General features: G+C 45.4%; 1 long non-coding RNA gene across 1 annotated transcript in view; it reads left to right on the top strand.

Annotated features, from left to right (window-relative positions):
* Positions 1-27,741, top strand: part of LOC117058601 — a 52,328-nt gene that overhangs the window by 12,246 nt on the left and 12,341 nt on the right. The window lies entirely within an intron of this gene.

Genomic DNA, 27,741 nt, shown 5'->3' with positions numbered 1-27,741 from the left:
GGAAAGCACCAGTTCCCAGCATTCTTGGGGTGGCAGGAATGTGCTTTAAAGGTTTAGTGTATTAGTGTCCTAGTCACTGGTAGACTTCAGGATCATGGGCCTAGGATCCTGACCTTTGGGCACCAATGCCTAAGTCTGCCTCTCTCTTTTTGCAGGGCTCTGTGCATTCCAACTGCAAGGCTCCAAAGCCTTCGTTTGAATTTAAATCTGAAAATCCCTCTTGCCATGATGACGGTGACAAGAGTGGTCTCCCTATAATCAACCTCCTGGCTACTCGTGTCGATGAAATATATCACTTGAATCCAGAAGGCTGTAATTGGAATTCTATTTAATTTCACTAATTCCAACATATTAGTCCCCCTCTGTCAAATTAAATGATATGCTAAAAGTGGAGAAGATCTTACTCTCTCAGCCTACATTATCATAATAAACACTTTCTTTTGGAGAGCATTTACCCATTATTAGAATGTTTTCTGCATAACAAGAGGTGTATGATCAGGAGAAAAAAACACGTGATTTCAAAATAGCCTTAGTAAGACCCATTAGAAACCAAGGTATTTATCAGCAGCTGATTCGGATAATATTAGTCATATGTGTACCGGTATTCTGTGAGTTGGTGTGCAGAGAGAGAGAAAGCACAATAGATTTAAAAGGTGTCCTCTCAAGTACGAAGCGTATTTTTACAGGAACTCCATCCATTTTTCCCCCTTTTCATTACTATTTTCCAGCAGAATTTGTAGACTGAAAGGACTCTAGAGGCTGCCTCTTTAGGTACAACCATGACTCACTGGTTCTTTCTGCCCAAGACAATGTATTTATCTCCTATGGAGATAAATAAAAAGCTTTTCTCTGCCAAAGAGGATGCTGACGAGAAGACTCACTAGAAGACAAGCAAAAGGGTGGGGTTGTTTTTTTTCTTCCAATAGCATGACCTCATAACACATGAGATATGAGAGAGGCAGACAATCCCAAAGGCTTGAAGAGCAAAAGCCTTAGTGATTTCACAGCAGCAGCTAATGAGGATCTGACACACGGATTGGTTTTTAAATGGTGTTAAAAATCACTCTTAAACAACTGGGAAAACAGCCCTTTGTATTTCTGAAATCCCACCCCTAAAGATGCTCCTGACATCATAAGGAGGAAGTGATTCTAGACCAGGACAGTCTTTTTGTCTGGCCCCTGGCAACAATTTATGCTCCCATCCCCTGCAGCCCTCAAGCTGCCTTCCTAAAGCCCAGTAAACAAGGCGCTGGGCTTTGGGAAGGAGGCATGAGGGCACTGACAGGGTCCTAGAGTCCTCCACTCTCCTTCCCAAAGTCTAGTTAGCCTTTTCCCAGCTTTCGGAAGAAGGTGGAAGGGCTCTAGGACCCTGCCAGAGCCTTGCACCTCCTTTCCAAAGCCCAGTGCCTTGCTTAGTCAGCTTTGGGAAGGCAGTGTGAGGGCTGGGGAGGGGGGGCATCAAATTTTGGCCTTGCTCCCCCATCCCTGCACAACAAGGCTATATGTGGCCCACAGGTTCCGTGTCAAAGTACTCTTGTGGCCCATTTGGTATTAAAAGTTGGACCGCCCTGATCCAGACAGATTAATAATGTGTGGTTAATGGGAAATGTTGGCAGTCCACTTTGGGATATATGTGTTTTGAAGCTGGAGCTTTGGTCACAATAGAATGCTTGAAATTTTTAGTTGTAACTTGTAAGTAGCCCTTATTGGCATGAGTTAAAACAGTAAAATCATACAAAGGCATCCAAATACATTGATAATGCAAACACACGCAGTATATGAAAGACTAGATAACCACCATTGAATAAATCAGTCAATTTTAGATTTAACTTTAAAGATCTCGGCCAAGTACCCTGAAACAATCCTGGTAGTTCCGGGAGTATCATCCCTCAACAAATATTGGATTACAGACTTTTTGCAAATCAATATTTTGAGCTGTAGGGGAGTCGTACTAGGAGATCTCTGCGATGGGTGTGGAGAAGAGAGCGATCCAAAATTATGTGATGTATTATATCTGGTGTTTTCTTATTACAGGAACAGAATCTGTTCTGGAAGGGGATTTTTTGAAACCTTCCAAACAATACAGATGAGAGGGTTGCATTTAGACGAGCTAGCATAAAAGCTCTGTGATGTGATGGAGTTTCTAAATTATAAAAGTAATTAGGCATTACTCCAAGGCGGGGCTGCAATCCTAAGTAAGAAGATGAACATACAAAAGGCTGGGAGGGGTAGAGTTTTTGGATTTCATGACCTAGCAGCCTCTGCTTGATGAGAGAGAAGATTTGTAAGTCATCCAATAGAAGAAGGATTGCAATCCCCATTTGCCTGAGTTTGAGGGTAATATCAGAAAACCATGAATTATGTGTATCTTTCAATAAAGACGTTATAGTAGTAAGCTTTCTGGGTCTGTATTAAAATGAATTTTTAGCCAGTAATTTTAGTTGCTGGTCAGGATCTTTGGTGATAACCACGGTCCTCGGTAGCAAAAATTTGGCTGGGTCCTTCCCATAGTAGATAACGGAGCTTCTCCTTAGGCAGATTCTGCTTCAGTCGTTCCTGACTTCCAAACCCTGATGGTATGATTGCATAAAAACACTGGCGTTGTTTGAGTGCAGCCAGAGAAGGAGAATTCACCCCAGAATTGCACCCCAGGGAAGGTTCTGATGAGATTGCTTTTGCGGTACTGCATTAGCTATGAGGGCATCAATTCAGGAGTGTTTCCGTGTTAAAATAATTGAAAGGCACATTCAACCTGATGTAAGTGAATAGTATGCCCTCGTGATTATAACAATGCATTTCAAGCGAAATCAGCTGAGCATCTTCACCTCCTTGCCCCAAAGTGTGGCGCTTCAACCTTGCGTGGCTTTTGGCCAGCTCTCTGCAAAAACGATGAAGCTGTCTGTGGTTGCCAGCAATGACATAACCACTTTTTAGGCAGCTGCATATTGCAATTCAGCCTTTGCAACTTGCCTAGAAAAAAAATAGCTAGGTAGGACCTGGAGCTTAACAACCAGGCAGGGTTGGGCGAAAGCAGTGGATGTCTCCCTGTGGTAAAGACAGAAGGTGCTGACCTGGAAATGAGAGTACTTGCGAAGGAGATCTAATCAGATTGGGAAGCCCTGTTTAGGGAAGCTTTTAATGTTGAATAGATTATTGTATTTTAATGTTCTGTTGGAAGCCGCCCAGAGTGGCTGGGGAAACCCAGCCAGATGGGCGGGGTATAAATATATTATTATTATTATTATTATTATTATTATTATTATTATTATTATTATGACTGAAGTTATCCAGGTTATCTGTTTCCGTTTCAGAGAAGGGGATGGGAAGCCTGTGGCCCTCTGGACTCCCAGCGCCCATAAACCAGTGATCAAGGGAGATGGGATTTGTGGTCCAGTATCACAGTATCCCTGGTCTATAGGATGACAAAAGCCATTATTTGATAATCAGCACACAGAATTACAAAGTCTGCCCAATGCCCCTGCAACCTTAACCGTATCTCTTGCCATCCCTTGGTCTTTTTAAAAATACCCTGTTTAGGAAAGCGATCTCTTTGGCAACAGTACGTCCATTAATTTTTTAGTGACGCCTCTTGTATTAGGCTGCGCATATATACAGTGCCTCAGTCATAACAGTGACTGCTCAGATTCCTTTGCGTTTTGTGAGCTGTACTTGCAGATCCTCTTTCTTCTCCTGCATGCAAATCAAAAAGGCATGGTGACAGCACGCGGACTCAGTCTCCTGTTATTGTCGTCTGACTTTGACATTGGAAGCATGGAAACATTTGGATGATGAGTCATTGGAGAGAAAGCCGCTGCCCTCCTCCTCCCATCACTCTTTTTCCATAAGGCAGCCCAACTTTAGATCTGTCGACGTTGCTGCCACACAGTTATTTAGCAAGAGCAGAGGGGTCTGCTAAGGTCCGGCAGAAACGGCAGCTCGGAGAGGTCGGGACGGAGAACAGAGATCGGAAGTCACTTTAGCAGATGGTGTCTTGCAAAAGCTAGACCCTTAGGACATGCTCACATGACAAAACCTAACATCGGTCTTGGCTGCTAGACAAGCGCAATGTTCCATACAGCTGTCTGTAGTTTTTTTTCCCTGATCAGTATGTGAAATGATAATTCACTGCATTGGGGTTATCAGTGTGGCCAGGCTGCATTTCCTCTCCACTGAGTGTTTCAAGCGACATGCGATTATTTATCATAATCATCAGTAGCTCTGGATCAAGGGTGGGGAACCTGTGGTTCTTCAGACATTCCTGAACTTCAGCTCCCATTGTATGTCCTCACCCCCATGCCAGTGTACTGGTTTGGGTCTACATGCTAGCTGTTTTTTAAAAATGCAGTTGGGTATGCAATCCTATACTCAAGATCTGCTGGCTGAGGCAATAGGACTCAGTGATGCCCCGCAATACTGGTGGAACTCCAGATATACTGCCATGACAGACCGGCAAAACCAAGCCATCCCACTAACAAAAAGGGGAATTACTGTACTAAAATGAGACGTTGTGGGCTGTGCAGAGGAGGAGCACAAAACATCATCTCTCTATGTTATACCCCTTCAATGAGGGCTCTTCCTGCTTTCTCAGACTAAGTCTACAGCTTAGGGAGGGCGGCAAACGGCAATGATCAGCCTGTTTGTTGTGGATGAACGGTTAGGGAACTGTTCTGCAGAACACACTGTGCTGGTTCAAGTCCCAATAACCTTTACCGCCAAATAACATTTGTTTTTTCCTAAACTCCCACATCTGGAGAGTTTCGGAAAATGACTCCAGGAACCCCCGCCGGAGTCTACTCTCTCCCTACCCCTTCTGCAATTGCCTTCACCCAGGAGAATCCTATAATGGAGACCTTAATTATTTGCATTACTTTCCAGGTACCCGTGACTCATTCCTAATCAGCTTCAGCCTCCTTTAACTCGGTTCTTGGTTTAATTTAAATCCCCTTTGAAGTCTTTAGTTCCTGCTTCTTCTCGTTTCTAGTCTCTTACTAACACAAGAACGTGGGCACGCCGGAACGACATGCTAACACAGAGGCATGTCAGTTCTGCAACCCAGAGAAAACAACATTGTGCCGCATAAAATGCATGCCGATTGAATGTTTTGCAGAGTACTAAAGGGGGGATGAGTACTCAAGGTAGTATCCTTGCTCAGATTGTGCACGTAACCCCTCGCTGCCGCTTACCAGCTGGCTGGCAGGAGTTGGCAGTCCAGCTTCTAGAGAGCTACAGGTTCCCTACTTTGCCATCAGGTCCAGTCGTGTCCGACTCTGGGGTTGCGGCGCTCATCTCGCTCTATAGGCCGAGGGAGCCGGCGTTTGTCTGCAGACAGCTTCCGGGTCATGTAGCCAGCATGACTAAGCCGCTTCTGGCGAACCAGAGCAGCGCACAAAAACACCGTTTACCTTCCCGCTGGAGTGGTCCCTATTTATCTACTTGCACTTTGACGTGCTTTCGAACTGCTAGGTGGGCAGCAGCTGGGACCGAGCAACGGGAGCTCACCCTGTGGCAGGGATTCAAACAGCCGACCTTCTGATCAGCAAGCCCTAGACTCTGTGGTTTAACCCACAGCGCCACCTGGGCTTTACCTTCTATTTATTGTCCCTGAGGGGAATGTGGCCAGGCAATTTTACCAGGGACGAAGTGCAGCACAAATAAAACCGCCACATACTCCACAGATGAGAATGCTTCTATTATAAACTATTGTCTGTTTCCAAACCAAAGGTGAATCTGTTTGAATTTGACTTAAATTGCATGTTTTGCTCTGACTGCTAATGCGATTAGGTCTTTTTTCTTCAGAGTAATTTTTGGGGGGAGTCTTGCCAAGATCTTGGGGAAGTAGGGCAATGGTTTGTCATAAGCACAGACAGTTCCTGCCTGCTTGGAAGTGCCACTAACAACCTACAGTTTGATAAGAGTATATATTTAAAGTACAGTGGTACCTCGGGTTACAGACGCTTCAGGTTACAGATGCTTCAGGTTACAGACTCCGCTAACCCAGAAATAGTACCTCAGGTTAAGAACTTTATTTCAGGATGAGAACAGAAATCGCGCGGCAGCAGCGGGAGGCCCCATTAGCTAAAGTGGAACCTCAGGTTAAGAACAGTTTCAGGTTAAGAATGGACCTCCAGAACGAATTAAGTTCTTAACCCGAGGTACCACTGTAGATAAATAAATGAGTAAATTAAGTTAATTTGGAATGCGCAGAAAATACAAAAAAAATTAAGGAGACCGCAGAAAGAGGGGGAAGGAAGTCGAGTTTTGGAATGTTAAAATGATTGTAAAATTATTGAAATGTATAAAATTGAAAATCATAAACAAATTAACAAACAAACAACCTACAGTTTCCAGGGTTGGTTGGTTGGTTGGTTGGTTGGTTGGATAAACAAACAAACAAACACACTTTCCCCTTTATAATCATGAGGGCTAGAAACTTCTCTCTCTTTAAGCTCCGCAGAGCCTGAATTCCTCCCAGATCCTACACCAGAGGTTCAAATTCTCCAGCTCGCACCAGAGAGATTTCTAAACATTTGCATATAATAATTGCTTTTGTAAGGAGTCGCAAAGTGTACAGCTTTGTTGAATGGGGAGTAACTTAGAATAGCTCCCTTGGAATTTGAACTCTAATTATATTAGCTGACCTGCAGCGTGTGCACAATCTCAAAGGGCCATTTATTTATTTTACACCAGCCTGTTTCTTGTCAGTACTTAACAGCGTTTTTAAACAAAAGATTAATTGAGGCACTTGCTAGCTGTTCTCAGTACAGGAGAACAGACGCTAATTTGGAACCGTAACCCAGGTAGACACTTAGCGGACAAAGAGCTTATTTAGAGGAACAGTATCACAATGAAGCAAAACAAAACCTTGCACACCCCAGTGTACCAACTTGAAGAGATGCATTAGGAATATGCATGCAATTTATAAATTCTGCAGTTGCCAATCTTCCTCACTTGCTGTTGTTACAACAAAACCTCTTCTATTCTAAAATGTTAACAGAGCTCCTTGAATTTAGCAGCATTCCTTTTTTAACAAGATGCCAGCAACAGGAACTTTTCTCCTCCTCCTCCTCCTCCTCTACAGAAAGCAGCCGCTATTTCTCACCAATTTCCATTAGCTGCTTGTAGGATCTAAATTCTCTGCCCACATGAGCAAACTGGAATGAGTCACATCCATGAAGGACTTGGTCCAACCGGCTTTTGCAATAGCAAAAGTAAGATTCCTATTTCAGAATGCGGTACTTCTCAGCTCGAGGGGAAACATGGAACAGAGAAGGCAGCAGCTGAGTGGTAGTTCCCCCTCAACACAGAGTTTGTTTAGAAAATCATCCTGTTCCTATATAATTTAGTGTAATTAAAACACTCCATTTATAAAAGGCACAAAGATCTACAAAAAGCTCTGGTCCATCCACCATAAATTTGCAGGAGTCGTTTCTACTCTTCTTCTCTGGCAGGATTCCTAATAAGTCTTTTAAACAGATGCTCATCATCAGGGGACATTCTCCCCATCGCTGCCTCGCTCCTTGCTCTCTACTAGGTGCATTTCTGCCTGTCGACATGTATCTGCTCAAGTTTCGGGAGCTTTTGTCAGGAAAAAAGAAAAGGAAAGAAAAAACGGGGCAGATCACCAGCTCTTCAGTGCTGCTTTTAAAGTACCATCACTGCTGTAAAGGTAAAGGTAAAGGGACCCCTGACCATTAGGTCCAGTCGTGTCCTACTCTGGGGTTGCAGCGCTCATCTCGTGTTACTGGCCGAGGGAGCCAGCGTACAGCTTCCGGGTCATGTGGCCAGCATGACTAAGCCGCTTCTGGCAAACCAGAGCAGTGCACAGAAATGTTGTTTACCTTCCCGCTGGAGTGGTACCTATTTATCTACTTGCACTTTGACTTGCTTTCGAACTGCTAGGTAGGCAGGAGCTGGGACCGAGCAACAGGAGCTCACCCCATCACGGGGATTCAAGCCGCCGACCTTCTGATCAGCAAGCCCTAGGCTCTGTGGTTTAATCCACAGCGCCGCCCGCGTACCATCACTGCTGTAGAATATTCTAAAGTAAGTATCACATCAATATAACCTTAGCGACGTTAGTGACTGTTCAGATAAGAAGGGCTTATTATATTGTACTTGAAGCATAATCAAAACTCAGGCGCTGGAAGATCTCTGCATTGGAAGCAAGCGTTTGTTACTGAGGAGCAACCCCACACATTGCTGATGCACTCAGTTCAAATTAACTGCATTAGATGCGCTGTCCAGAGAGGTTGGCCTTGGCTGATTTAGGAAGCTGACACACGAAGCGAAGGAAGAGGCTGCTTGCAGAGGTGCAGGCGGCCTGTTCTAACAATAGATTTAAAAACTTGTATCCAGAAGCGTACAGGAGGCCAGCATTTTCTCTAGCCATGGTATTATTTTACTCCCTGCGTTAATCAACCAGCACTAATCTGCACTAACAGCAGCCTGTTAACTAGGAATGCATGCAGGTCACACTATACAAATGCCTTTTGTACGGAAATTCATTTATCCAAACACAGTGAATTAATACCCAACCCTCGCTTTACACACCACAGATTCAGATATCCAAACAGCTGGACCTGTGTGTGGTACTGTAAACCAAGAATAAGCCTTAAATGAGCCTTGCCTTTTGTGTTTTTCTGCTTTGGAGCAGCCATTTTGCTATAAACCATGGTGGGAGACAGGAAGAGGGGAGGAAAGGGAGGTAGATTGGATAAACAGGAGAGCGTTTTTTCCTTCGTTGCTTGTGACTCCTGAGTGCTGGGTCTGCTGCCTTTTTCTTACTTATAAGTCAGGTCTTCTGCTTGCATGTTCTGGGGGCAGGAGCCAGGGCAGGTGCCGTAAGAAGAACTGGCGGGCACATTGGTGTTGCATTCTTGGAAGGCGTACTGGTGACCCCTGTAATAGGACATGGGGATGGAAGGACTGCACAAAGGTGGGATTTGAGGAGAGACTTGACGTAAGCATGAAACCCCCCATTGCCTTGTCCCCATTTCCAAGGAGCTTCACGTTCATTAGAACATCTCTGCCACTTTCTCCCGTGCATGGCAAAACATGGGCAAAGAGCTCCTGGTAACTCTGTTGCCTTCTTCCCAGAGTGAACCAGCCCCACCTGTCTCCAAATATCCAATGGTTTTGGTCTGAACACCTGCATTGAGAACTGGCTGGCGGATGTGAGGGCGATCTGGCTGCGACATCTGTCACCCCATTGATCGCCAGGGTTGATTCGGCTGATCTGGCTGGCTAGGCGGGTGTCCCCTTCCTCCCTCCCTCACCGCTCCATGTGCGTCCCTCCCGAAGCTGCGCGCTCGGTGGAAGAGGACGACCATCCCAGATAGAAGGAGTGTACCGTTCTTCAGTCAAGGGTATACGATAGCTGTGCTCCCCTGCTAGAACCTCCAAACAAGCTCGAGAACTGGCTGGTGGCTGGATCCTGTTGTGATCAAACTTAAACCGAGGAGGGGTATTGATCCACTGTTAAAGTCCTTCATTTTTCATCGTTAATTGGAAAAGCAAGCCAAGGTGAATGTTGGAAGGACAGATAAAAGGAAGCAGTTCAGTTATTGTCTTGTTGAGTTATTGCACACTACTGGTTTCTCCATAGCAAAAAAAAACTACTTTAGAACTATACATCCATGAGAGACTTGATTATTCCCAAATGCTTGGTAATGTGAATTTTGGAGGCAGGCTGCCGGGCTCACCAGCAACGCTTCCTGGGGATCAATGCAGTATATGGGGGTTCATTTCTGGATCCGAGATTGGAAAGGACAGGTGGTTCTCATACAAAGAGGGGGGGATTCGGATTCCACCATGTTGAGAACATTTCACTAAAAATGTAATATATGTCAATTTACAACAGTCAACCGAACTATCCCATTAGCAAAAACGATTGGCAACTGCTACAGTACACCTGATAAGGTTGTTTCAGCTCTTTAATCCAATGGGGTAATATGACCACCTTTCAGATTCTAATTATTACCATAGTGTGCCATTTTGCCAGGTGATCCCATTACTTAAGAACCACTGAACTAATGTAAAGTATCATTATTGCACAGTACAGTCTTCTTGTGAACATGGCTCTGCAGCAGGGGTAAGCTGACATCCAAAAGAGAAACGATATGGAGATTTTTGGGAGCCTCAAAAACATACAAATGTAAAGGGAGCTTTACTTAATGGAACCCTTGTAAATTATGCTAACGGAGGTAAAAAAAAAAAAAAACTGTGTGAAAGCAAAGCATCACCCAGCGCAGCACATTTTTTCAATTAGGTGTAAATGGGCCACATTCTATACAGTCTTCCTTTTTCTGAATGCAAGGTGTGTCAGGCATGGAGCAGAATCTAGTGTTGCAGAAATAGATTCATATTTGTGCAGAGCTTGGAATGGGGAAAGAATGCTAATAAATACTGAAGTGAGCCAGCAGCTTTCCAGGAAGTTCTGTGCAGAGGCAATCCATTTATCCCTTGTTTGATGCCTCTACCCTTTTGCAGCCATTATCGTCACATGAGGCGACAGTGCAAGAGACCCAAGGATATATCTGTATATCAAAAAGAAATGTCTCTCTTTGACATCGTTGGGGGCTGAAACCTATTGAGTACAAACTGAAGCCGACGCCTCTTATTGCTTGGATATGCTAGAATTCTTGCATGGCTATTCAGCTGTAATTCGGATCGCAGCAGGGAAGGAGCCACTGTGCAGCAGCTGAAAAGCTTAAATTGCCTTAAAGGATTATCTGGAACAAACAAGATAAATGTAATCAGTCCCTTACATCTGACTAAACTCCTGCACGAGAAAAAAAATGATCCACTGTTCAGATCAAGGAAGTACAAATCTGCCGTCGACAGTCCGTTTCCGTTGGATGGGGTTCGTGGCTTCATCTCAGTTAGAGGCGTTAGTTATGAACCCGTTGCTGTAGCTTTAGCAAATTGGGAGAAGGAGAAATACGATGCGAATGTCTGGTTCTATCATAGTTACGACGGCAAGCTATATTTCCTAAATTAAATGAAGCAGCAATTCCCTAGAAGGGCAGGACCTTGTTGCTTCTGTCCTCTTAATGCATTAGAGATGGTAGCAGCTGGATAATCAGTGGACTGGAATCGTAGAGTTTGAAGGGACCCCAAGGATCATCTAATCCAAACCCCTTGTAATGCAGGAATATGGGGATCGAACCTGCAACCTTGGTGCCATCAGCACCATTCATTAACCAACTCAGCTATCCATGTAGATATGCTGTTCTTGAGCAGCCCCAATAGATGGGTGCAACTTTCGTGTGCAAGGTCAACTGATAGTTAAAAACCAAGTTGGACCAGCAGATAATAATAATAATAATAATGGGCGGCCTCCAACAAATACCAAAATACAATACAAAGTCACAAATTAAAAACTTCCCTAAACAGGGCTGCCTTCAGGTATTTTCTAAATGACAGGTAGTTGTTTATCTCTCTGACCCCTGATGGGAGGGCGTTCCACAGGGCGGGTGCCACTACCGAGAAGGCCCTCTGTCTGGTTCCCTGTAGCTTTGCTTCTCGCAGTGAGGGAACCGCCAGAAGGCCCTTGGCGCTGGATCTCAGTGTCCGGGCTGAATGATGGGGGTGGAGATGCTCCTTCAGGTATACAGGACCGAGGCCGTTTAGGGCTTTAAAGGTCAACACCAACACTTTGAATTGTGCTCGGAAACGTACTGGGAGCCAATGCAGATCTCTCAGGACTGGTGTTATGTGGTCCCGGCGGCCACTCCCAGTCACCAGTCTAGCTGCCGCATTCTGGATTAATTGCAGTTTCTGGGTCACCTTCAAAGGTAGCCCCACGTAGAGCGCATTGCAGTAGTCCAAGCGGGAGATAACCAGAGCATGCACCACTCTGGCAAGACAGTCTGCGGGCAGGTAGGGTCTCAGCCTGCGTACAAGATGGAGCTGATAGACAGCCGCCCTGGACACAGAATTAACCTGCGCTTCCATGGACAGCTGTGAGTCCAAAATGACTCCCAGGCTGCACACCTGGTCCTTCAGGGGCACAGTTACCCCATTCAGGACCAGGAAGTCCCAGATAAGCCTGGAAGCGTATAGGATGTGTGGAGAGAGAGGCTGTTGTGTGGTTGTGTAGTGTTAACACAAATGAATGCAGTCCTCTAGAGGATATTTCACCAGTTTCCAGTAGATTAATGTTATTATTTTCTGTAATTTGGGCAGCTTTTACTCGCGCCTTCTAACAGAAATGTGTGATGGGTGTCAACCGGGTTGTAACCAAAATGGAGCCGCTGAGCACAAACAAGTTATCTGCTTGCTCAAGGAACCCTGAGCTTTGCCAAGGAACAGATAAATGTTTAAAATATAACATCTAAGAGGGCAAACTGCCCCAAAAACACCCCAAAGAGAACTTTGCTTACACAGGAGCCACAGAATGTTGACAGTCATTTTTTTTGGTGTGTGGTGTAGTGGTTAAGAGTGGTAGACTTGTAATCTGGGGAACCGGGTTCGCGTCTCCACTCCTCCAAATGCAGCTGCAGGGTGACCTTGGGCTAGTCACACTTCTTTGAAGTCTCTCAGCCCCACTCACCTCACAGAGTGTTTGTTGTGGGGGAGGAAGGGAAAGGAGAATGTTAGCCGCTTTGAGACTCCTTTGGTTAGTGATAAAGCGGGATATCAAATCCAAACTCTTCTTCTTCTTCTTTGGGGAGTGGGGTGGAAAACTGGGCAAAAGTCTGCTTGGCAATGGTAGGCAATAGTACATGGCAACATTTTATTGCTGTTTCCCTCTCATCTAATACAGTACAGAGCTTTTGAATGTCCCATTGTTATTTCACTAGGACGGATCAAATAGCTTCACATGCCACCAGGTTTATTCATTATTCATATTTCCTCATTTTATTTTCTGGTCTAATTCCTCACGCTACATTGTAGGTCACTCTTGCAATTTCCACACGTTTTAGAAGGAAATCCTCTCCTAGATCCCTTTTAGAAGGGACCCCCTCCTACCGGTAGGATCCCTTCAGTTCATAAGACATCCCTCAGGTCGGGCATACATTTCCTGCTCCCTTTTTATTTTTTATTTCCCCCCCCCCAAAAAAAATCATTTCTTTTTTTATTGTACAAGAAGATGTGGACACCCCCCCAAAAAAAAAATTACAGAAAAAAGTAACACAGTGTTGTGGAATAGCCCTTCGAGAACTTCCAGCTTCAAAACGCAGCTGGGCCACCTTCAAAACTCAGGCGGGATTTTCTGCTGCAGGAACTTGGGACACATCTCCTTCTTCGCCTTGTGGTCCTCTCACAACCTCTTCTTTGTTCCATTTCTCGAGCCCGCACCAGTTTGGAAAGGAGATCCTCTCTCTCCAACTTCGTCTCCCAAGTTCTGCTTTCCTTCCTCCTCCAGATCTGTTTTTGTTCTGCCGTCCCATTTTCGGTTCTCTAGCCGTTTTCCCTTCCTCAAGAGCATCTATCTGGAGCTATATTTGGCCCAAGTTCAGCAGTTTCTTCAGAAACAGCAATCTGACAACTCTCACGGCTCTGATCTCTGACTCTTCTGCACACTGCAAACACTTGTCTTTATTTGGTGTGCTGCTGTTTCCTTTTCGCAATTCTGCACAAAGCCTCTCTTAAACAAGAGGAACGCAGTCATGCCAAAGGGAATGTAACATGCAAGGCTTTAAGAAACCCTGAATTGACGAAAGTGTCAGCAGTCCCTGCGTTGTTGTTTTCTGCCAGGTATGTACTCAATTTCAAAATTAAATCCCAGTAACAACCAATACCAGTTTTGTAACTTTGTGTTTGCATTGGCCCAATGCAATGATTTCTAACCACATCAGTACCAGGTGATCTGTAAGGTATCTGAATTCCTGCCCCAATGTTCTTTGCTGTTCCCAACCTTTGTGATCACTCCCAGTTTGTAGAAGTTGTTTAGCAAAACCTCCCCTCTTACTAGTGTTTCTGTGTCCCGCAGCTCAACCTTGGGATAAATGAGTGCATTCTCCATAAAGGACAGTTAAGACTATATTTCCTTTCAAAATGGGCATGACCGGTGCATTTTAGTATGGCTGCTTAATCCTGTAGCTTTCTTTTTCTTGCTTATGTATTAACTGGTGTTTGCTAGTATTCTATCCTGGACGCGGGTGGCGCTGTGGTCCAAAAACCACTGAGACTCGGGCAGGGGTAGGCAACCTAAGGCCCGGGGGCCAGATGTGGCCCAATCGCCTTCTCAATCTGGCCTGCAGACAGTCCGGGAATCATCGTGTTTTTACATGAGTAGAATGTGTCCTTTTATTTAAAATGCATCTCTGGGTTATTTGTGGGGCCTGCCTGGTGTTTTTACATGAGTAGAATGTGTCCTTTTATTTAAAACGCATCTCTGGGTTATTTGTGGGGCCTGCCTGGTGTTTTTACATGAGTAGAATGTGTGCTTTTATTTAAAATGCATCTCTGGGTTATTTGTGGGGCATAGGAATTCTTTCATATATTTTTTTCCCAAAATATAGTCCAGCCCACCACATGGTCTGAGGGACGGTGGACCGGCCCATGGCTGAAAAAGGTTGCTGACCCCTGCAGTCTTGGGTTTGCCGATCAGAAGGTTGGCGGTTCGAATCTGTCCCAGCTCCTGCCAACCTAGCAGTTCAAAAGGACACCAGTGCAAGTAGATAAATAGGTACCACTGTGGAGGGAAGGTACACGGTGTTTCCGTGTGCTCTGGTTTCCATCACAGTGTCCCGTTGCACCAGAAGTGGTTTGGTCATGCTGGCCACATGACCCAGAAAGCTGTCTATGGACAAATGCCAGCTCCTTCACCCTGAAGTGAGATGAGCGCCGCAACCCCTTCAACTGGACTTAACCATTCTGGGGTCCTTTACTTTTTTTTACCTATCCTGGAGTAACCCCCACTAAATTAAAGAGAAGTTCGTTCTGAGTAGACATGGTTAGGATTGCAGCCTTTGTCTTTTATTCTTTTCCTTTTTAATGGCTGCTTTTATTCTGTTGTGTTTTAAGTGCCACCATTTAGAACTTTCGTTATTCTGGAACGTACAGATCTAATGAATGTCATTATTGTTGCATGCCATCCATAGAACCGCTGTTATCAGATGACGAAGAAACAGAGTGAATACCTAAAACATAATATATCAAATACACAAAGCCCCAAGTATGGGAAGTGGTTTGGCAGGAACCTTTTCACACAGGGTAAATAATAACAGTGAACTTCTAGTCCTGACACTTTCCTATCTAGGCTTAAGAAAAAAATATGAATGTGAACTTGTGTTTCTAGGATGCATTGGCATTTTAGCCCACATAACCAGGCTTCTACGGCTGTTGATCACCCCTCCCTTTGCAGTAGCTCACATAAAGAAATGGATCAATATTACCATTGCTGCAATCTGTGCTTCATCGTTGACTTGAGAGGTGTCAGTTTAAATTCTCTTTCTTGGTTAATTAGAAATCAGGCGGCAGAGCAGGACTGGAACAGGGTCTTGCATCTCTCGGTTTATAACAGAAGGGACCAGCTTGGATTCTGTAGGAGAGGGGGAAAGAAGACATAAGGAAGGGAACGCCAACTGTTACTGTTATTAGGAATCTGATCTTTGCCGAGACATGAATGAAGATACTTCTAATTCAAAAGCAGTTCTAATGCCCTTAAGATGGAACCCAAATTTGGCAATAAAGCTGTTTGCCTCCAATAATTTATTAGTACAGTTGCGCAGCAAAGAAATTTTAAGGCCATGACTTCTGACCAAATGGCTGCCTGTCTTTGTTTGTTTTTAACAGGGGCACTGGAACCTTCTCCAAGGATTCCTCCAGACATGGCTTGTCTGCAGCCAAATACACCTGCACTATGTCATGCAAGGTAATCTGCATACTTTTCTTACTTCAGTCTTAAGGACTGCCTTCTTCTGCTCTCTCGCCTTTGTGACAAGCTCTGCTGAAGCTAGGCTGGTTGCTGCGAGGAGTAGACAGAACCTCCATGTGTCCCTGTTTTGCAGGGACAGTCCCGGATTTACAGAAGCTGTCCCAGTTTCTGATTTTATCCCAGAAGGTCCTGCTTTTTGCTAGGACGTCCCTTTTTCATTGGAGATATCTTGGATGGTATGGAGTTATGTGACACCCCCCTCCCCAAGCCAAGGAGATAAGTAACTCAACCTTTAGAAGACATCTGAAGGCAGCCCTATGTAGGAAAGTTTTTTCATGTTTAATTTTTAAAAATGTTTTTACATATGTTGGAAGCTGCTCAGAGTGGCTGGGACAACCCAGTCAGATGGATGGGGTATAACAACAACAACAACAACAACAACAACAACAACAACAACAACTTCCCGCCACAGCAGTACCTATTTATCTACAGTGGTGCCCCGCTAGACGAAAATAATTCGTTCTGCGAAAATTTTCGTCTAGCGGGTTTTTCGTCTTGCGGAGCGGCAATGACAGCCGCGCTCCGCAAAACGGAAAAAAAAAAAGACGAAAATTTTTCGTCTTGCGAGGCAGCCCCATAGACTTTTTCGTCTTGCGGGGCAGCCTTCCGCTAGACTAGACGAATGCCTTCGTCTAGCGAGTTTTTCGTCTTGCGAGGCATTCGTCTAGCGGGGTACCACTGTACTTGCATTGGTGTGCTTTCCAACTGCTAGGTTGGCAGGATCTGGGACAAAGCAATGGGAGCTCATCCCATCACACGGATTCAAACCGCCGACCTTCTGATCAGCAAGCCCAAGAGGCTCAGTGGTTTAGACCACAGTGCCACCCGCATCCATACTTCCCTATCCAGGGCTGCCTTCAAATGTCTTCTAAAAATTGTCTAGTGACTTATCTCCTTGGCTTGGGGGTGGCATAACTCCCTTCCGATCAGCGAGCCCAAGAGGCTCAGTGGTTTAGACCACAGCACCACCTGCTCCCCTTATTGCATCTGAATTATGATGTGTGCAACATTGGTTTCTGAGACCTCCGGGTATAGGGCAATACAGTATATAAATTCAATCAATCAATCAAGCAAACAATCAGTCAATCAATAATAAGGCTATCAATGACTGCTGTGCTACTTACAGGAACAGAGGCAGTATTTTGTGGGAGAACAGCAAGAGAAGGCTGTGATGACATGCTTTTGGGCTTCTCAAAAGCGTTTGGATCTCTACTGTGGAAGACAGGATGTGGAACTGCAAAGGCCTTTGGTCGGATCCAGCAGGGCTCCTTCTATGGTTTCATGATAATAGCATGGTCTTAGCGTGCTCACTGTCTTAGAGTGCTCACTGGAAGGGCAGATCCTGAAGTTGAGGCTCCAATACTTTGGCCACCTCATGAGAAGAGAAGACTCCCTGGAAAAGACCCTAATGTTGGGGAAGATGGAGGGCACAAGGAGAAGGGGACGACAGAGGATGAGATGGTTGGACAGTGTTCTCGAAGTGACTGGCATGAGTTTGGCCAAACTGCGGGAGGCAGTGGAGGGTAGGGGTGCCTGGCGTGCTCTGGTCCATGGGGTCACGAAGAGTCGGACACGACTGAACGACTGAACAACAACAACAAAGCGTGCTCTGTTAAGTTGCCTTGATGGTCCCATTGGAGTCATGCCAGGGTTCAAATTTAAACAGGGAGGAAACCGCCTGGAACCAAATAAATGTCGATATAGGGGTGGGAAACATGTGGCCCTCAGATGTGGCTGGACTACAACTCCCATCATCCCTGGCCATTGGTCATGCTTGCTGGGGCTGATGGGAGTTGTAGTTCAACAGCATCCGGCTGTCCATCACCATTTGGAGGGTCACAGGCTCCCCACCCATTTTAATACTAACCCTGACAGGTACGCCAAGAGAATGGCTGCTTACGAGTAGCATTTAAATAGCGTTCTGTCTTTATTAAGTGGCACACAATTAATTCCCAGACAGGAAGGAAGCTCTGTCAAAAACTCTGGGACAAGATAAACGGAGAAATGACAGCCTCTTCTTTACCTTGAAGCTTTGTTTTAATAGGAGTGCAACATTGCGTCCCTTCATTTCAGATGGAGGGCGGGGTGCTCTTTCGAGAGCTGTGAAATGCAGGAGAAATTTCAACGGCAGCAATTCAAAGGAAGCGACAAATGTGTTTGGAATGCTTACACTGAGATAGATTTAAAAATATGTGTCTTCAAGCAACTATTGCCATGGTAACACTTATCTGTTATCCCTTTCCCACACCCTGCTCCGTATGAGTAAGAAGTGTTTTGTCTTTCTCTTTGTGGTGGTTCCTAATCCAGCCTTTCTCCCCATCTGACACCTCAACATCTGACGCCTGGTGGGTTTTAATGTAAAAATTGAATTTTGGAGCTGCCACACGGGTCAGCTGGCGATTCTTCTTGTCTCCTTTATGTCAGGTCAGGGGTGATTGAAAGCTAAGTTATCATATCTGCTGTTCTCGCTGCGTCTTCTTCAGCACTTTCCAGTGGGCAAAGTCTTGTTACGCAACTATTTTTAAAACTGCCACTTTGAGATCAGAGTGGGATATGTTGCATGCGGGCTCAAGCTCTACAAACTCAGGGAATTGGAAGCGAACGCTGATGATCAGCAATGAGGTTGGGCAAATTGTGTTTCCATACTGTAAGACAGGCACAGGCAAACTCGCCCCTCCAGATGTTTTGGGACTACAACTCCCATCATCCCTCGCTAACAGGACCAGTGGGTCAAGGGTGATGGGAGTTGTAGTCCCAAAACATCTGGAGGGCCGAGTTTGCCTATGCCTACTGTAAGAAGTGGGTCCTAAAACCTTTAAAATACAATCTGAACTAAACTGGCAAAGCAGCAAAGAGTTAATCGAGTACAATACGCAGTACCGTCCCTCGATTCCCCATTGGCTGGGTACTACAAGGTTTACAGCCTATCACGACTGCCTAATTTGTCCCGCCTCTGTTTACATCTCCCACTACCCTTATTTCAGTGCCCCTTAGCCTTATTTATTATTTCCCTTATTTGATCCACGTTCCTATGCAGTTCCTTACTGAGCCAGGCAAAAAAAACACATCCCAGCCCACAAGCTCTAAACATCTCTAGGTTTTCAGGTGCGGATCGATCTGAACTGCTGACGTTTGTCTAACATGTTGCATTTGTGGTTTATATGAAAAAGCAACATCCTCATTTCTCACACATACAAAACACCCTCCGTTCGCCAATGCTTTTCCTTGGTCTCAGGGCCAGTGCATCCATTTAGGTGAACTAGGCAATTGCCTAGGGCGCCAAAATGGAGGGGGCGCTGGCCAGGCTTGGGCGGGACGGGCTAGCAGCAGCTTCTCTGCTGTAGCGGAGAGGTGCTGCTTGCCCCCTACACCACCACCCCGGCTTTGGCAGGGGGTGGGCGGCGGGACAGGCAAGCAGCAGCTTCTCTGCTACAGCGGAGAAACTGCTGCTTGCCTCTCCACTCCCCCACCTCCCGCTAAAGCAGGCTTCGGCGGGGGGGGGGGGGAGAAGGTGGTTCGCCTAGGGCGCAAGAAGCCCTAGCATTGGTCCTGCTTGGTCTTCTAGGCCCAAATCCAGATTGAGCTGATGGAGTAGCTGGCACCAGCAAAGATCCACAATGTTTTCCTGATTCTGTATTAATTGCCTTACAATGCTCCTGAGCCTCAAGGCCTGTCCACCCCACAGCTTAATGTAGATTGTGAAACTCTTGTGCATCCTTTAATTCCACCCCCCCCCCTCCATTCAGCGTTCTGCTCCAACTATTGCTGTCCTGCAATTTCTCCATCCTAAATCTGGAGTTCCCCTATGCCAGGGACGTCCAACTCCCAAGAGTCCACAGTCTACTCCCAGAAGAAAGAACTAGCAGTGATCTACCCATTTTAGGGGGGGGCAACCCAGTAGTAATGTACGGAAGTGAGAGCTGGACCATAAAGAAGGCTGATCGCCGAAGAATTGATGCTTTTGAATTATGGTGCTGGAGGAGACTCTTGAGAGTCCCATGGACTGCAAGAAGATCAAACCTATCCATTCTTAAAGAAATCAGCCCTGAGTGCTCACTAGAAGGACAGATCCTGAAGTTGAGGCTCCAGTACTTTGGCCACCTCATGAGAAGAGAAGACTCCCTAGAAAAGACCCTGATGTTGGGAAAGATGGAGGGCACAAGGAGAAGGGGACGACAGAGGATGAGATGGTTGGACAGTGTTCTCGAAGCTACTAACATGAGTTTGGCCAAACTGCGAGAGGCAGTGAAGGATAGGCATGCCTGGTGTGCTCTGGTCCATGGGGTCACGAAGAGTCAGACACGACTGAACGACTGAACAACAACCCTAAGCTGTTGAACTTTTTTTAGAGGGTGCAAGCCAAAGTTGTTCAGCTTTATGGGGTGTGTGTGACATAGTTCTGGCGCTTTTTGCTAGGGAACACGCCATACAACACTGCCCGGGTATCAACCCCACCAGCGGTAACTCCATCTTCCGTTTTTGCAATCGTGCACAAATGACAAACAGAGCGAGGGGGCAGGGCCAGATGCTCTTTTTCCCCCGTGGAGGAAATTGAGCCCGCGACCAACCGCTGTCACCCAGGGATCGACCTGTCAATCGCGGTCGACTGGTTTGACATCCCTGCCCTATGCAATCAATGCAGCTCTCCTATCTGGATTTTCCAAGCATAGGAAACCTCTGGATTTAGGAAGCAGGTGGTGTGGGAAAGCCACCGTAGTCCGTGCTTGCAGCGTCATGCGTAGCTCTATTTCCCAGCACCATTACAGTCCGCGATGGCACCAGCAATTAAAAATCCCCAAGCGTGTTTTGCAAAGAACCCTCCCGTCTTGCCGATTTGAAAAAAGGCGACAAGAAACGGTGCGTTTTGGCAGCGCGGAGGAGGCGAACGTACAGATTTTGAGTAGGAACGGATTGCCTAATTATTTATAGTTCAGTGCATTTGTAGGCCAGTGCCTCTTCCCCTCAAAAAAAAAAAAAGAAATTTACATAGAATAGAACGCTATATAATCAGGCTCATCACCAGTCTTAGCCCACACATTTTTCGTTGTTGCAAACCGGTTTTAGGAGGGTGCGATCTGAAGCAAGCAAGTTGTGTGCTGGAAGTGTCTGCTGTGTGAGCAGAGTAGCTAAATTACCGCTAGGAAGTCGACATTATGCACAATACTGACTCTTTCCTTGATATTGAAGCTATGTCCAGCAAGATGGGCAGGGCATAAATAATAGCAATATTTATTATTATTATTATTATTATTATTATTATTATTATTATTACTTGTTAAAATATTCAAGCAGCTTTGACTTGCAGAACACATAGCTAAAGAATAATCACTGGTCCCATCACCTCCTGGCAAATAGAAGGGGAAGAAATGGAGGCAGTGAGAGATTTCACTTTCTTGGGTTCCATGATCACTGCAGATGGTGACAGCAGTCACGAAATTAGAAGACGCCTGCTTCTTGGGAGAAAAGCAATGACAAACCTAGACAGCATCTTAAAAAGCAAAGACATCACCTTGCCGACAAAGGTCCGTATAGTTAAAGCTATGGTTTTCCCAGTAGTAATATACGGAAGTGAGAGCTGGACCATAAAGAAGGCTGATCGCCGAAGAATTGATGCTTTTGAATTATGGTGCTGGAGGAGACTCTTGAGAGTCCCATGGACTGCAAGAAGATCAAACCTATCCATTCTCAAGGAAATCGGCCCTGAGTGCTCACTAGAAGGACAGATCCTGAAGTTGAGGCTCCAGTACTTTGGCCACCTCATGAGAAGAGAAGACTCCCTGAAAAAGACCCTGATGTTGGGAAAGATGGAGGGCACAAGGAGAAGGGGACGACAGAGGATGAGATGGTTGGACAGTGTTCTCAAAGCTACTAACATGAGTTTGGCCAAACTGCGGGAGGCAGTGAAGGATTGGCGTGCCTGGCGTGCTCTGGTCCATGGGGTCACGAAGAGTTGGACACGACTGAACGACTGAACAACAATAACAGTCATACTTTGGTTGACAAACGCCTTGCAACACAAAATGTTTTGGCTCCCGAACGCCACAAACCCAGGAGTGACTGTTCCGATTTGCAAACATTCTTTGGAACCTGAACATCCGACGCGGCTTCCAATTGACTGCAGGAGCTATGGTTTTTTTTTTGACAGAAATTTCCAGTGTTATTGACTGTTAGGCTAGCCCGTACAGCCAGATCAATTTTTTAAATAATGAGCATGCTGCAATTGTGGTTGGTATTCAGTCGGGGGAGAAAATGGATGCTTACCTTGCTAAGCAAACTGTTAGTCATAAATTTTAGAAACACTCCACACGGTGCTATAATAAATTAAATGCTGCAGCTCTGGAGAGACACTTTGCATTTACACCTTCAATTTCTATCAGCAACCTGGCATATTGCCCAGTGGCTTGCAGAGTCGGCTGATCGTTCTGCAATGGTACCTTAAACACCTGCAAGGATGTTGAACATGTATGTTTTACCTGTGCACCTGCAGTACTAATTTCCCTTTTAAAGAATGACTATACTATAAGTTGCCAATGTTTCGCAGGTCTCCACTCCTGTGTCTTCCGCTCAGCTAAAGAGGCTGGCAGGTGACAGGATGGCCGTGTGCCCTACATAAGAGAGGACAGTCCTCTATTTGAAGGCAACATCTCTTTGAAGAGCTATCTGGTCCACATCTGGTTTAAGGATAAAAGAACCTGTCAACATTTTAAGCTTTGCTTTTGCTTTCAGTCATGCAGGGCACAATTTTGCCAGCACAGAAATTCGTTTTGCAGACTTTTTTATAGGGTAGGAAAACCTTAATAACTTTTGAACTGCCAGATCACGACTTCATTAAAGCCAATTAAAGAGTGCCTGGGAAAAAACACATCCGGGAAACTGGGATCAAAGTGTCTTTGTCGGCACTTTTTAACTTGCTGGGTCTGGTCCTTTTTATTGCATCCTTTTGAAAATTGGCACTTTGGTAGCCCTCATCAGATAGATCATGTATGCTTTGGCCAGTGTTTTCCTCACTATGGTGGGATTTGTATGCATTTCTATTTAAATGATAAGCTAATTTCAACTATACATAGGAAATAGCTTATACAACTTTGATGCAACTCACGGTCTTCTCTTTGCGTGAAGCGGATGGGGTAACTTGGAGACTGCTCAGAAGCCGAATAAAAGGAAATTATGAACTGGGTCGTTCCCAATCCCATTCCAGAATTTTATCCTCTTCTGCCACCAGGGCAGGCCGGCCTCCCTGCAACAATCCAACCTGGAACCATTGGAATGGGTACAAGAACTCACTTTGGATTTGGAAAAGAATGGCATGGTGGAAGGGTTAAGGAAAATGAAGTTTTCTAAGCTAAAATCTGGATTGAAGACAGCACTACTCAACTAAGTTGTGGCACCCACAGAAGCCAATCCAATGAATTGCACTAACATAATGGGACTGCTCCCCCAATATGCTCAGGGGGGTTGTGTGAACCTCCAGAATGGCATAGGGTGGGAGTGTTATGAAACTTCCCGCGGGGGCAAGTTGTGAGACTGACCCCCAGGGCGGAACGAAGCCTCTGTGCACTCCTGGCTACTCGAGTCCAGGGCACATTAGTAATATGTGATTGTTCTCCAGCTTGAAGAACAACACACACGAGCCTTTAAGGCTAAAACCTACTTTATTGTAGATAAAGTGCAGAGTATGTATCTGCGTAGCCAGCTCATGTAGTTCAGAGCTGTCTGTAATACGTCCAGCATCTCTCGAGCCAGAACAGAAAGTAAGGAATACAACAATACATTACAATAACATCACATGTGTGGGAAGGCTGGTATGACCAGTGGTTTTCCCACAGGATGAAACATGACTCATAGTCAGGTGACCTCGCTGCTGAGGCTTTTCACAGCTCAGCTTGTAATAATATCACAACAGGGAGGAGAAGGGAGAAGTGTGTGCTGACAGAACAATTGCCTTAGCATGGACAAAAGGTGCAGGCTTTAGAGACTGGACCTGGAAGCGTCAAAGCTGAGAGCTTGGTTGCTTTCTGCAAGAATCCAGTGCCAATGGTGTGTCCCCTCTCCTGCCCGCCCGCCCCTGCCACAACCAGTGTTAGAAACTGAGATGGGAAAGCTAGGAGCTAAACGGCACCTTAACCCTAGGTTATGGGCGCAACAACAGAATGTCGTCGCGCTTTGTTTTATAACAATACAAAGCTGAAAATGAACAAACTGCAGCTAAAATGTTATGCTCATTTTTCATATGGTCTAGTCCAGACATAGGCAAACTTGGCCATCCAGATGTTTTGGGACTACAACTCCCATCATCCCTAGCTAACAGGACCAGTGGTCAGGGATGATGGGAGCTGTAGTCCCAAACATCTGGAGGGCCGAGTTTGCCTATGCCTGGTCTAGTCCTTCCCCTGCCCACCCCCCTAGTATTCTTAAGAGGGTCTCTTCTCCAGTCTTCAGAGAGTAGCCGGAAGTGGGGAGGCAGAAAAGGGTCCTTCTTTCCTTCCACTCTGCAGTTTAATCTGAAATCTTAGGTGCAGTACTGTGCCCAGAGCTCAGAAACTGCTCGCGCTCATGAAATTCCCCGTCGCAAAATGCGTCTACAACAATGGGAGGTTTCGAACACCGGCCACAACCTGATGAAGGAGCAGTTCCGGTTAATCCTCCGATTCTCCAGCCTATGCTCAACCTGTAAAGAAAACCATGTTAAAAACAACCACAGTCTTCCCCAGCAATCAAACGATGTCAAAGCATACTTTATTTAAGGAAAGAATGAAGTTAGAAAGGAAGCAGGAGAACAGCACATCCAAACAAGTCTAGGATCAAGTAATGAGAAAATAAGTTCTTAGTTCCGATCTGTGGCGGAAGTCAAAGAATGCACACTCGGTTCTAGTCTCACCTTATAAACCACGATCACTGAAATGTTGGGCAAAGCACAACCCATTCTGCAACTTGCATGCAAAAAGCGGGAGACACACAGAGCTCTGCATGCCTAAAATTGAAGACATATAAACTCTTCCGCATGTGCTCCCTGCATAATCCAATCACGGATGCAGAGCCTCCATGTCTACAAGATGCTCTAGCACTTTCTGCCGCATTTATGGGAGACAGTAGGCCGTACCCTACTTCAGGCGTTGCAAATGCAGATAGGAAGCTGAGGACATGCCTACTGGTGCTCAAGATTCCCGGCATTCTCTTACAAGCCCTGGAAAGTCTTTTGCACCCTTGGCGGCTGCATTTTGGCCATTTTGTATAAGTAGGTCATCTGTTCCCTGCTTCTCGGTCCATCACCCTGCAGCCTTAATATTGGGGTGGGGTGGGGGAGGATAAACAGGCATCTTGTGGCATTCAAAAGGTTTAAAGTACCTGGCCAATGTCAGAAGGCATTTGCATCGTCCATCGCCTGGTTCTTCCAAAGTTGCATAGCGTTGATGTTGAGAAACAGGTTTACCATGCTGGTCAGTGAACAAGTAAAACGCTCAGCTCAAAATCTTAGAGAATCCGGCTTCTGGAAAGGGCTTGAGTCACTCCAGTACGGATGGCAACAATTTTGCATGGGAGATCCATTCCCAGCCCCCCCAGCCCCATTTCAGGGCCAAAAGGACCCACACGATGGCAATCGTGCATCAATTGGGGACATGCCTAAAATGGTTGTTGTCTGTAGATGTCATACCCCTAGGCAGAGCACAGGGAGATGGGGAATTCAAATAAGGTGCCTCCTCGACAGAAAGTCTAAACAATGGTTTGTAGCACAATCCAGGGGACTCTTTCAAGCATTAAGTAAAAAGCTTGGCAAGGGAAAGAAAGAATAAAAATAAAAATCCAGGGCTGCTAACCGGTCACAAGCCTTTAAACTTAGTGTACTAATTTTGCTGACTATTTTTCATTGCCTATTTTTTCATTGAAGCTAATTGCATAGATAGAATAATTGCAATTTTAAAAGTTAGCAGGAAGAGGAACTCTTGATTAAAAAAAATGGCACCTGGGCCTGAAAACAATTTGGAACATTGTATATAAAATGGGTTGATGATAATGCATAACGGAGATTCGTTTTGATCGGATCTACTTTTGAAAGCAAAACACTGCATTGGTAGCGCAGCTGGTTTGATCCGTCAAAACTGTATGGCAGAAAAGCAGCTCTTCCCAGAGGTCTCCGTTGAAAAAAATAAAAATGCAATGTCCTTAGGTGTGTTATTCTGGATTAATTCAGTTCAGAACTGCACACAGAGAGAATTCATCAATGCAATAGCTGTGCATCATTCCTGAACCTGATCAGTCCCAATCCAGTTTAAGTCAGTTGCGGCCAAGTCCCACTGAATGCAATGGGGTGTCTCCAACTTACAATGAATGTGTTCCATTGCTTTCAGTGGGGATTAGTCACAACTGACTTAAACGGGATTGGAGCCTGGACTAGGCATACAAATGAGAAGCTGTAACTAACTAATCTGCTTCTGCATGTGATCTTGAATATTCACCCACAGATTTATCCAATTCTGTTTTGAAACTTGTTTCTCCAATACAGCTCGTGGAGAAGTAAGGTGGGGTTTTATGATATTATACTTATTATACCCGGGACACGGGTGGTGCTGTGGTCTAAACCACTGAGCCTAGGGCTTGCCGATCGGAAGGTCAGCGGTTCGAATCCCCACGATGGGGTGAGCTCCCGTTGTTCAGTCCCAGCTCCTGCCCACCTAGCAGTTCGAAAGCACGTCAAAGTGCAAGTAGATAAATAGGTACCGCTCTGGCGGGAAAGTAAACAGCGTTTCTGTGTGCTGCTCTGGTTCGCCAGAAGCGGCTTGGTCATGCTGGCCACATGAACCCGGAAGCTGTCTGTGGACAAACGCCAGCTCCCTCAGCCTATAGAGTGAGATGAGCGTGCAACCTCAGAGTTGTCCGTGACTGGACCTAACGGTCAGGGGTACCTTTACCTTTACCTTTTACTTATAGAAAACGGGCTTCTGGCCTCCAAGCTGACCTTCTTAACAGCCAGTCTGCAACCATTTGGTCTTTTGTAGTTATGTCAAGGCTTAATTTAAGGCTAGAACTCATCAAACGTTACACCAAAAAAATTGTGTTTTCCCATGCAACAACACAGTCCTGAAAAAGTGATTCCCGCCCCTGTAAGAATAAAAAAGTGTTCCTTCATATATAACATATATAAAAACAAGTTTGCAAAAACTTCCTTGTGCATATACAGAGTGCCTTACCGTAACCTGCCTGTACACAGATTAGGTTATGCAGAAGAAGAAGAAGAAGAAGAAGAAGAAGAAGAAGAAGAAGAAGAAGAAGAAGAAGAAGAAGAAGAGGAAGAAGAAGAAGAGGAAGAAGAAGAGTTTGGACTTGATATCCCGCTTTATCACTACCCTCAGGAGTCTCAAAGCGGCTCACAATCTCCTTTCCCTTCCTCCCCCACAACAAACACTCTGTGAGGTGAGTGGGGCTGAGAGACTTCAGAGAAGTGTGACTAGCCCAAGGTCACCCAGCAGCTGCATGTGGAGGAGGGGAGACACGAACCCGGTTCCCCTGATTACATGTCTACCGCTCTTAACCACTACACCACACTGGCATCTACAACAGAATGTGCAGCTATTTTGCAACTCTAATTATTTCCAACTTTTGGTGGTGGGAGCTTAGTCTGCAATACATTTATTCTACAAGATTATCCTCTTCTGTCAATCCTTCAGATTATATTACAGTTTAGTTTAGAGGCAACCAGATTATCTTCGATGTTTCGGTAGAGTTGCCGTATTTCAAAAAGTGAAAATCCGGACACAAAAGTGGTTGTTGGGCAAAGTTGTTGAGCTGTTTTTTAGTTTTGTCAAAAGTTGTTGAGCTTTTATTGAGAAATTTAAAAAAAGTTTTTGAACTGTTTTTAA

Source organism: Lacerta agilis, chromosome 1, assembly GCF_009819535.1.
Source record: "Lacerta agilis isolate rLacAgi1 chromosome 1, rLacAgi1.pri, whole genome shotgun sequence".
Taxonomy (NCBI): domain Eukaryota; kingdom Metazoa; phylum Chordata; class Lepidosauria; order Squamata; family Lacertidae; genus Lacerta; species Lacerta agilis.
The sequence above is the reverse complement of the archived record's forward strand: the minus strand, read 5'-3'. Positions and strand labels throughout refer to the sequence as shown.